This window comes from Oreochromis aureus, linkage group 16 (genome assembly GCF_013358895.1).
Source record: "Oreochromis aureus strain Israel breed Guangdong linkage group 16, ZZ_aureus, whole genome shotgun sequence".
In the NCBI taxonomy this organism is placed as follows: Eukaryota; Metazoa; Chordata; class Actinopteri; order Cichliformes; family Cichlidae; genus Oreochromis; species Oreochromis aureus.
Genome location: NC_052957.1, coordinates 31508280 through 31520263, shown reverse-complemented (window position 1 = coordinate 31520263; position 11984 = coordinate 31508280). Strand labels below are relative to the sequence as shown.

The 11984-nt window shown below is 39.9% G+C and overlaps 1 pseudogene; it reads left to right on the top strand.

Moving 5' to 3' along the window:
- The first annotated feature begins 24 nt into the window (after positions 1–24).
- On the top strand, positions 25–10446 carry LOC120432680 (annotated as a pseudogene).
- The last annotated feature ends 1538 nt before the right edge of the window (positions 10447–11984 follow it).

Genomic DNA, 11984 nt, shown 5'->3' with positions numbered 1-11984 from the left:
CCGCTCTTCTCTGATTGGCCAAGACTCTTGCCAGTGAGCTCGCGGAATAGAAACCGGCACCTAGCAGCTAGATAGCCGTCTTCTCCGGCAGGTCATCGTTCAGTTTTCTCGTCTCTGGTTGTGTCGTGGACCTCGAACTCAATAAGGTAGGCGTTTGTAGCACTGAATTAAACAGCGCTTACTGCAGAACACAATGATGGCATCGTGCAGGAAAGAAAGAAATACTCGGCGGCTCCTTCTTCTTCTTCTTCTTCTTTTTGTTGTTGTTGTGTTGCTATTGCAGTGATTAGCCATCATCTGTCCAAAAAAGAAAAAGAAATAGGGGAAATGGTGACAAAGTTGAAGTAATGCGTTTTTCTGTTTGCGTTGCTATGAAATACACTTTTGTGTCGGCTGTTCTTTTAAATTAAATCGTGGGTAGCTAAAGCAAACCGACATAGTGGCCATTCAGGCCTGATATCCTCAGCCAACACCTCCTTCCTGGTTTCAGATTTTTACCTTGTCCTGTTAGTGCTCTGCATTCCTTGTTTGCTTAACTCAAGTCGCGTCTTCTTTAAGTGAACTTTAGGCGAGATTATAGAATGAAATCTTTGAAAGTTGTGAAATCATCTGTTGTGAAACACCACCAATAAGGTGCGCATTAATGCAAACATTACACGTCTTTTCAACCGACATTATTAAAATAACAATGGTAATAACCAAAATAATGACCAAGAAGGTGATTCCCCCCCCCCCTTTTTGGCCACTGGGACAGCCTTATTATTTAAGAGGGTTATTATGGATTTACGCTGAGTCGCAGCTCTGGATACTTTAAGCATCTTGTGAATTAATTAATTCATAGTCTACAGACCTTTTTCCCCTCTTGGGTATCAGCATCATCATTTGACAAATTGTTGTGTAATAATAATCTCTCTCCAGTCACTTTAGTAATCAGAATAAGTGTCAGAGTAACTGTCCTCTTCACGGTCATTCATTTGTTCTCTTCACGGTCATTCTATTGTGACAGATGTCTCCCAAGATCAAGGCTGGCTCTGTGGTGGAGATGCAGGGAGATGAAATGACTCGGGTCATCTGGGAGCTCATTAAGGAGAAACTCATCTTTCCGTACCTGGAGCTCGACTTGCACAGGTGAATACTACACTGTGTAAAGATCCCGTTGTTCTAGCATCTCAGTGCACTCAGATCACTTATATTTAGCGATTTCTTTTTAAATATAGTTTTGTTTACATGACAGTGGTGCAGTGGTAAGTACTCCCAGCAGGGATAGTCTCAGTAAAACAGACTCAAAAAAGGAATTCCAGCAACACTTTCTGCATGCCTGGTACTTCTTGTTTGGCTTGAATTCTTGCTTTAATGCATCCCCATCATTGACCTTTGCCCTGAAAATACATCCCCCGACAGGTGTCTCATGGCTCAGCTGCAAAGCAGAATATACTAACTGCAGCTGCCATCTCAGAAAAAAATCACCATTACATTAAAAGCTGTTTACAAAAGTCTTGTAATCAAGAAGACAATGAGAAGTTTCAACAAGTATTATTAAATCTAATGCAGTGATGGGTGATATTGTAGATCAGAAATGTCCAAACAAAGTAATAACGGTAATTAGTAGTATAACATCCATTTGCGTCATCGGTTTCTTAATTTGACCTTCCTCTACTTATCTGTTTCATGGACTTTGCACTGTTGTTAACCATCCACAATAGTACAATGGTTAGAACTCCCACCACACAGTCAGGTGGTTCACTATGCTGGGCACGGAATTCTGAAAGCACATAGTTTGGAACATGTGCAAAGTTTTCTGCAAAGATCCCAAAGAATGTGGAGAAAAGCAACATCACATCAAACCACTCAGGACAAAAATCTTTCATGTCTGCCTCTCCCTCATCGGTTCATTCATGTGGCTTGGATTTTGAGTTGAGGGAGGAGAAGTAGGTAGGTAAAGGTCAAGGCCACTTTCTTACAAAGCCAGCACACAAGATAATTGCCAAAGAGAAGTCTAAGGACACTGAGCTGGTTTTCAGCCCCTCCTCTAACTGTTTGTTAAAGCTGTGAGGTTCCTCAAGTATAACAAGTGGAGCAAACCGATCTAGTTATACTGGCAGAGTGCCCGCTTTCGTTGCACAACTGGTTCCTTTTTTTGCTTTCTTCGTGTTGCTTTTGTTACAGTGGCAGTGCCTAAAAGAAAATGGAACAGGGGTTTAATAGAAGGTCTCCTTCATAAGAATGCTGTGTCAGGGCCTGCAGGCAAGAAAATTACCTTCAGAATGAAGTGCAAAAGCTCTGGCAGCAGTTCAAATTATTCCATAATCAGATTCACTTTCACCACTCATTCAAGTCATTCATGTCCTTTGACACAGTTATTGTGTTCCACATCACAGCAGGTGTACTTTGACATTCTCCGCTTTGCTTTTCACTCAGCGAAATCAATAGCATAGTGTTCGGTAGTTAGTGCACCGGGGTCTGCTGCTAAGTTGTGCCATTATGTGTAAATACTTGTATTAAGCTCATAGCATTGAGTGCCTCTGCTGCTGAGATTATCAATGTTCTCTGTGTGTGTTTGGTCCCTATCTTCATTCTTACTCTCATACTCTAATTCTTAGGAGCACACAAAATTCTCAATTATAATTACTAATCAGTTATATTTACTAATCATTTGAGCCCTGTAGTAGTTACTACCACTAGCTCCTCAGTTTAGTGGTTTACACCTTACCCTAACAAGCAAAAAGAGGCAAAAACCCTTGGCAATGTGTGATGAAGGGCATCGGGTATAAAAGTTTACTAAGTCACAAATGTGGAGCTGCGTCCTGGTGACACCTTGTGAAGGAGCAGCTAAAATGCTTAAAGTATTCTTTGCTTTTTGTACTAAAACTTTGAGGTTTTTATTGACAGTCTAGGTACATTTCAAGACATTATAAATGTATGTATTAGCTTTCTCTCGGCACCATTAATCGTGTTCTCTTAATCTCCCCCTGCAAAGCTATGACCTTGGGATGGAGAACCGAGATGCAACTGACGACCGGGTGACAGTTGAGGCAGCAGAGGCAGTCCACCGTTACAATGTGGGCATTAAGTGCGCCACCATCACGCCAGACGAGAAACGCGTGGAGGAGTTCAAGCTCAAGCAGATGTGGCGCTCACCCAACGGGACCATCCGTAACATCCTCGGGGCACAGTGTTCAGGAAGCCATCATATGTAAGAATATCCCCGCCTGGTGTCCGGCTGGACCAAGCCCATCATCATCGGCAGACATGCCCATGGAGATCAGGTACCCTATCGGGCCCACTTACTGAAAACTTTTAAGTGTGCATGCTAAGGAGGGATATATGGTATGTGAATCTCTAGTCAAGATTTTGCACATCTCATGTAAATTTTTCAAAGTCTCCAAAACATAAGATTGTAATTATAGAGAATTTCATTTCAACAGTATTTAACAATGCCAACCTACAAATCAATATGTGACATTAAAGACACATTTTTCCATCTTTTAAGATGTAAAACTGCTCAGATTTTTGTAGTTTCATGTCGTGTATATTATTGTGTCAATAGGATGTTAAGGAAATGACTCAATCAATGCCCTGTTCTAGAGTTAGTTTGCTGTAGAAGTCTGTTTATGCCCTACAGATTTATAGAGCGCCTGTGAAGGTAAGATGGCTCAGGCAAATTAGCATTTAGAAGGAGGTAGGGAGGTGACAATGAAAGAAAGAGGTGATAAGAACAAAGAGTCAAGCCTGTAGGAAAGTGTCTCCAGACATCACATTCATTTGCAAAGCCACACGTTTATTCAAACCCTTGCATTAGAAGCAGGATGTGTATTCTACACCAAAGAGCAAAGAGTAGTGAGTCTGTCTTCATCTAGTTTTAGTGTGAAATAGTATTTTTATGGTTTATGTTTTGGCAAAGAAAAATAATGCCCTTAGTTTTCTAAAGTTTTCCAAATGAGGTTAAAATAAAATGTGTTTCAAACTAAAACTTCATCTTAATTATTGTTACGATTTCGGGGCTGCCTGTAATTTTCACCACACTTCTCTAACTGCTCTTTCCTCCGTCAGCTGATGTATGAGCTCAGGGAATTGACAGTTATATCGGTCGTTGTGGGCTTATTAGGAGCGACTTGGTCAATAATTAGGTTTCATCAGCTGTCCTTTGGACCAATGTTTACCACCTCAACAGCCACAGAAGTAAATCACAGGTTGGTTCATGGTGCATAGCCAAAGTCAACAGTTCCGCTTCCAGTTGGGTGACGCATCAGGTGGCTGCTGGTTACATAATATCTGTTAGATGTCAGAAACAACAATGCTGTACACTCTGACTAGTCCTCTTTAGGTGTTTATGACAGTCTTTCTTGCTGTTATTATATATGTTGGGGATTGTATCTTTTTCTTACTCACTGTTCTCCTACAGTACAAAGCCACAGACTTTGTGGTGCCTGGGCCTGGGAAAGTGGAGATGACCTACACACCCGCAAATGGAGAGCCTGTCAAATATCTGGTCCATGAGTTTGAGGGTGAGTAAGAAGCCAGTCCAATATACTGTTATATATATATTTCCAAACCATTTACCACATGTGAAAGATCTGATTGTTTAAAATAAATAAACAAACAAATATTCTATTGGATCTACTCTTTACTGTCTGCATCTTATCATCAAGCTTCTCTGTAGTATAAAACCAGATCTTGCATGTCCACCCCACAGAGTGTATATAAAACAAGGATTTAGAAGAGCTGACAGCTTGTTTCCTCCATATTTGTTTTCTAGTACAGTTTTAAAACTAGCAAGTTTGGTAGAAAATTTAAAAAGTCTGTTAGTACAATTAACCTTATATTGTATGGGTTTTATTGTGAAATACTGTGAAAGATAATATCTTTGTTCATGATCTTGTAAGTATTGATATGTTCAGGTTTAACAACTGTAAAGCAAACACTGAATGAACTGAAATAAATTTTAAATGGAGGAGTAAGAGGTAACACTGGTTTCTTTTTAGATTTTTCTAAGTTTGTCCAAGATTGTCTGCCTTTAAAGTCGATAATTCATGTGAATTTAGTCTGTCTGTATTAGAGATGGACCAATCCGATATTACGTATCAGTATCGGTCCGATACTGACCTAAATTACTGAATCGGATATCAGAGAGAATAAAAATGTAATCCGATCCGAAGTATCACAAAATCACCTCACAAAACGCGTAACCCAGCTCGGCACATCGGAGCAGTATGTGTCACGTGATAGAGCGGCTGTTGTCTGCCAGACCTGTTGGCGGTCTGTTGGAGCATTTGGAGCCTCGCTACATGCTTCCTAAGGCATTTCATCTCGGCGAAAACTATCCCAGAGAAGTAAAGCAAGTGTGTAAGTTCATCCCTGAATGTTTGCATAGTATTTCCACGTTAAGCTTAACAACTGATATATTGAGCCACAGCTGAACTGGCCTTCGGATTTCCATACTGAGGTGAAAAGGAAGCGATTTGTCCCATACTTCAGCTAGAATTAAAAAATAGACACAAAGCTGAAGTTATTCTGTCTTTGCTGCGTAGTTGCATCTACTTCTCTCATTCACTCCCCCTGCCTCTCCTGTTATTACTTCAAACATGAAACTGATCAGCGATAAGCTGATCGGCTTTTCTGCCGCAAGTCCCGTCTCTCTTGTTTGTTTTTGGCCCACTTTGCGCTAGAAAGAGGAGACCAGGGGCCCGTTCTTCGTACCTCGCTTACTACATCCAAGATCAAATGACACAGCGCGATGATTTGATCTTGGATAACTTTGAGCTCGCTAATCCGGTTCTCCGAACGCACCTGTTGTTGACGATTAGTATAGCTGGATGAAGTAATCTGAGATCACTGGGTGGCTTAAAAGGGGCTACGCATCGATAGTAGAAACATTGATCGGCAACCCTGTGATTGGTCGGCGAAGATGTCGAAGGAGCCCGCTCAGTATTTCACGGCAGCAGACCAAGAACTCTTGATTGAGGGATATCAGGAGTTTCAGAGTTTAATTAAAACGCAGGGGAACACTACAAAGGCTGCAAAAGCAAGGAGAGAGGGCTGGCAGAAAGTTGCTGACAAATTAAACTCGTAAGTGATCCATGATATTACATTATATCATGTGATATTATATTATACCACATTATATTATATTACATCATATCCTCTTTCACATTAGAGCCACAACAGGACCCACTAGAACATGGGAAAGAGTAAAGTGAAATATAAAAATATTCCACAGAATGGTAATATTTATCACTTATATTGCTTTTAGTCTATGACAAGAGACCCTGGAATAATCTGTTTGTTTGTTTATAACAGCAACCAAGAAAAGGGCAGAGCAAATAAAGACAGGTGGTGGTCCTGCACCCCTCGTCACACCCCTTTTTGTACTGTGACATTTATTGACATTGTGGGGTTTTTTGTGTGTAGTTTGACATAACACTCCATCACTTTACCTGTTCCCATGCAAGGGGTGACTGAAGCATGCACAGTAAGTCGGGAGTAAGTATATACAGTACAGTAAGTATATATATATATATATATATATATATATATATATATATATATGAAAGAGAGAGGAAGAAAGTAAATAATACCCTCACGGGAGAATCGATATCTCTCTGTGAGCACACCGTCGCGCTGAGCTAAAGGATCCTGTCTATCCCGCAATATACGCTAAATTCTGTAAACTCTCCTTATCAATCTTGCACCTTCCTTGCTCGCGGCGTACAAACGGACAGGACATGGCTGCGACAGACTTCCCAAATCCACCTTCGCTTTTATAGTCGTGGTCTCTCATCTTGATTGCACGTAGTAATTTACTATTACTACTCTAAAATATGAATGACATCTGACATGATCTACTACATGTAATAGAATGATTAATAGTACATTTCCCTTTTTTTCGGAAATGACCTGTATGTATCTGTATGAAATCAATAAAAGAATCAAATGCTGCATTATCTTTAGTTACATTGATAATATTTATTTATGGTAAAACAGTGGCGAAATATCGCTCTTGCTTTCATATAACTGCAGCGGACATACCTGAGTGGCCGCGATCTAATCCTGTTTACATAAAGTAAACCTGCTCCCGAGCAGGTTTACGCTTACAGATCTGTTGCTATGACAGCAAGTCCCAGATGAGCTTCGGAGAACCGAACGATCCAAGATCACGCGAAATCGTCAACATTCAAATCCGGCTAACTTACTTAGCGAGGTACGAAGAACAGGCCCCAGCAGATAAACAACAGCAATACGTTTAAGCGTGATAAGCTGTTGTTAGAATTTATTTAATATTACTTTCTACATCAGGATCTTTTTCACGTAGCTGACGCTGGTAACTGTGCAGGGGCGGATCTAGCAAAGTTTAGCCAGGGGGCCGATAGGGCATGAGCAGGAAAAGGGGCACAAAGACATACTTTTCTTTCTTATTCTCATTTAAAATATCTAGCTTTTAATAAATAATTATCTGAATCTTACACCCAGAATTTTAATCTGATGTAAAATGTATAGAAGTCCATTACAGAAGTCTGCAGTTCTGTTGAAGAAAGATGTTGAATCTATTTAATTATTCTTGAAAAATAATTGATTTCTGTGCATTTTTTTTTTTTTTCACACTGCATCAAATTAAAGTTGATTACATTGATTAAGCATCATGATGTGGAGGGTGGGGGGGTGGTTCCCTATTTTCTTTTTAAATTTTTTTTTGCTGGGAGTTTTCAACCCTATTAGTTAGGTTGCTTACTCTTTAAAATACCAGAATAGGGAGGATGGAGTAGGTTTAAGTTTATTAGATTGATCAGTATTGCTGAACTATGAAAAATTTTGGGTGCAGTGTATTTTTTGCACACAGGTATAACAGAATAGCTTTAGTGTTTTGTTTTGTTTTTTAACTTGAGTTTGAACTTATACAAAATGCAGCAAGATATTTAAAAAAAAAAACAGTTTTATTGATTAAAAAACACACTATATCGGATTCATATCGGTATCGGCCGATATCCAAATTTATGATATCGGTATCGGACATAAAAAAGTGGTATCATGCCATCTCTAGTCTGTATGTCTATTTGTTTGTGTCTATCCAGGCACAGGTGGTGTGGCCTTGGGAATGTACAACACAGATAAGTCCATCAGGGATTTTGCTAATAGCTCTTTCCAGATTGCTCTGTCCAAAGGCTGGCCTCTATACCTCAGCACCAAGAACACCATCCTGAAGAAGTACGATGGACGCTTCAAAGACATCTTTCAGGAGATCTATGAGAAGTAAGGACAGCACATGCACACACAGCTTATGCAAACATTCTTGTATCAGACATGGGCCAGAACTGTGTTGTCCACCTTCTTGTGTGCTTCAGAGAGTATCGTGCTCAGTTTGAGTCCAAGGGCATCTGGTATGAGCACCGTCTCATTGATGACATGGTGGCCCAAGCCATGAAATCTGAGGGAGGCTTCATTTGGGCCTGCAAGAACTATGATGGAGATGTACAGTCTGACTCTGTGGCACAAGGTTGGTTTAAACAGGAGGTTCAGATCAGAAGTTATGTGAAAAACCATGCAGAAACTTAAATGATAAAAAGCCTAAAAATTGCAATGTACTGTAGACTAATGATATTCAGATGTTAATGTAGATTTTGGTTGTCCCTGTGTTTTAGGCTACGGCTCCCTGGGTATGATGACCAGTGTGCTTGTCTGTCCTGATGGTCGTACAGTAGAGTCAGAGGCTGCCCATGGCACAGTGACTCGACATTACAGACTACACCAGCAGGAAAGGAAACCTCCACCAATCCTATTGGTAGGCTCGGATTGTGGAAAAGTGATCTATGTGATTTTATCTCTAAGGTTATCTCTAGGTTAGTTATCTAATGTATGCCCTTTCACTGTGTATCTGTTTCCCACAGCCTCCATCTTTGCCTGGACACGGGCCTGCTTCACCGGGCAAAGCTTGATAACAATGCCGAGCTGCGAGTGTTCTCTGAGGCGCTGGAGGCTGTTTGCATCGAGACCATTGAGGCTGGTTTCATGACCAAAGATTTGGCTATCTGCATCAAAGGCCTTGCAAAGTTAGTCATATGCACTGTGCATTCATATAAGGATATTGTGCTGTTAGATTAGTGTGTAATTAGATCTTACAATACATTCTTGATACAGTCTCAGAACTTAGAAATAATCTATTAAAAATACATAAGAGTGGGCACCAGTTTATGGAAGCCACCACATACAGTAACCGGAAAGGACGGCTCCATTTCGAAATGTACCTGATTGGGACATCCGTAAATTAAAGTTTAATTCAATCAGGTCTTAAATATGTTTGAGCTCTTTTCAATGTAGAGCAGTTATGCTTTTTCTTTCCTATTGTGTTCTGCTAAATATAAAATATTACAATGGTGGATGTTCAAAATTGTCTTTGACACACTCCAGAAACTAAGCATGCAGAAAGAACAAAACAAAGGAAAAAAACCCTTAATGTAGTAAATATTAGTTTCATATATTTTACCTCTTACTATGATTTACTCACCATTGTCCTTTTTCCCATGTAACATAATCATAAGTATTGGGTATTAATCAACCAAGTTTCATGTGACAGTAGATGTAACAGCTCCCAACCTCTTAAGTATTGTTTGGCATTTCAAAATGAGCTTGTTGAATAATTACAGTGAATTTTTACTAATAGTACAGAAAGATGCAGACATATGCTTACATTTATAGAGCCCAACTGTGGCAAAGTGTATGCTCACATAAGCCCTTACAGCAGCTCAGTATGTCTGTAATAATAAAAAAAATTTTCAACACCTTTCCTCGTCTTGGAAACAGTGACCACACATTTATTCATATGAGAAATGGGCCTTAGATTTGATGGCATGAAGGAGCACTAAGTTATTGCAGTCAAAACTTATTTTGACTACAGTGAACTTGACTTAACAGAGCTTAATAAATGCAGCCTGAATATTAGTCAAAATTAGTCATATTCGGTGATCTCTGAACTTTTGCAATACTTTAATGATGACAGTCATCTGTTTTCTGACCTTCTCTACTCTGTTTGCAGTGTGAAACGTGCTGACTACTTGAACACCTTTGAGTTCCTGGACAAATTGGCAGAGAACCTGAAGATCAAGTTGGCAAGCCAGCCCAAGCTGTGATTTCATCTCCCAGCCTTCAAAGCAGTTTAACACAGACACATATGCATTCAGACACATGCTCACCCACAGAAACACCTACACAGTTACTGGAATTTTGGGCCCCACCACCCCATGGAAAGGGAAGAGTGCACTCAGAATTCCAGAATTGAATCAAAGTCAGTCATCAGCCAGAGAGGGTCAGTCAAGAACGATGCCTTGTCCAGAAGAAAGCAGAATGGAGGCTTCTGATCACAACCTTGGATTGCTACAAGATAAAATTATGCTTGTGACAGTGACGCTGGGCCGTGACCTGATATCTCAGTTCCCTTGTTTACCCTAATTGCACTCAGTTCCCTGAAGACATCTGTACCATGCAGGGGACAGTATTGGTCTGAAAGGGCCTCTGGACCTTCACTGCCTTATACATTTTGTCATCTGTTAATTCTCTTCATCTCTTTCACCTTGTAACTTTTTAACAATACCTCAGGCAAGAGTTTATGAAATAGTGCCAGAAAAACAGAGCAATGTCAGGCTGTACATAACTAATGAAAGCTCTCTGCACTGCAGGAGAGTGACAATGCATTCGTGAAGGTTTTACACTAACTGTACTATAATACACAGAGTTTATGATTTGAAAACAAATGGTATTAAAGTACAATACTTGCTTTTAATTTCAGAATGTTTAATTGTCAGTTTTAAAGAGCTGTATTTATTTTTCCTCCTTTCTTTGTGTGTACATGTTTATGTGCTCCTCAATTTAGACCCAGTATATTAGATTATTAGATCTTGCCACAAAAAAACACATTAAAACTGTTAATTTGCTATAAACATTACACTTATTCATTCATGATTTGATAACTCATAATAAATGAGTTTTTCAGTTATTGAGTTTTGGATTTTATATTTAACCCATAGGTGCAAAGTCTATACTGACATACACAAACTGCAGACAGTATGTAGTGTGCACCAAAAGTGGCATAAATAAAACAGAGTATACTGTAGTATCAAGTAAAGGTGGTGGTCATTGACTGTTATCACAAACAAAATGTTCCCTTATTTGAACCTCTACAAGTTACACAGACTAGTCAGTAAATAGCTACACATATCAACTTACAATCACAGTGACACACAGTTGCTGTCACTTATAAGTAACCTACTGCAAGATGATTTCTGTAGCATGTATTTAGCTGCTCTGAAGTTCACAAGTTTATTGAAATGCATTTCTTTACATCTTTAGAATTGATATTTAAATGGCAGCCCATTATATCCACTTCTGCAGTGATTCGTTCGGTGGCATGTGCATACATGGAAAGCCTCAAGTCAGGCAGAACAGCAGCAGGTGCAGCAAGACCTCTTTGCACACCAGAAAAGCCAGCAGGGACAATACATATCTGATTGTCAGAAATAGCAATTCAATTGAATTCAGTTTTATATATATATATAGTGCCAAATCACAGCAACCGTTGTCTCAAGGTGCTTTATATTGTAAGGTAAAGACCCTAATACAAAGATATGATCATATGATCCCCTATGAGCAAGTTCCTTTGCAACAGTGGGAAGGAAAAAACCTCCAGCAGAAGCAGGCTCAGGGAGGGGCGGCCAACTGCTGGGAGACAAAAGAAAAGAAAGACTGTGGAAGAGATGGTATAAGGACTGTGTTATATCGCGCTTTGCTACTCTGCAAAGCACTCTCCACAACTTGCCTTATTCCAGAGGTTCCCAAAGTGTGGGGCCCGCCCCCTAGGGGGGGAGCAGAGCCATTGCAGGGGGGGCGCGGTATGAAAATAAAAATAAAAAAAGAATGCTTGGACACTGCTAGCATAATGGACAGATTTTTGACGGGGCTCCCACACAAACGCAAAGCAGGAGAGGAAGCATCGCCAAATA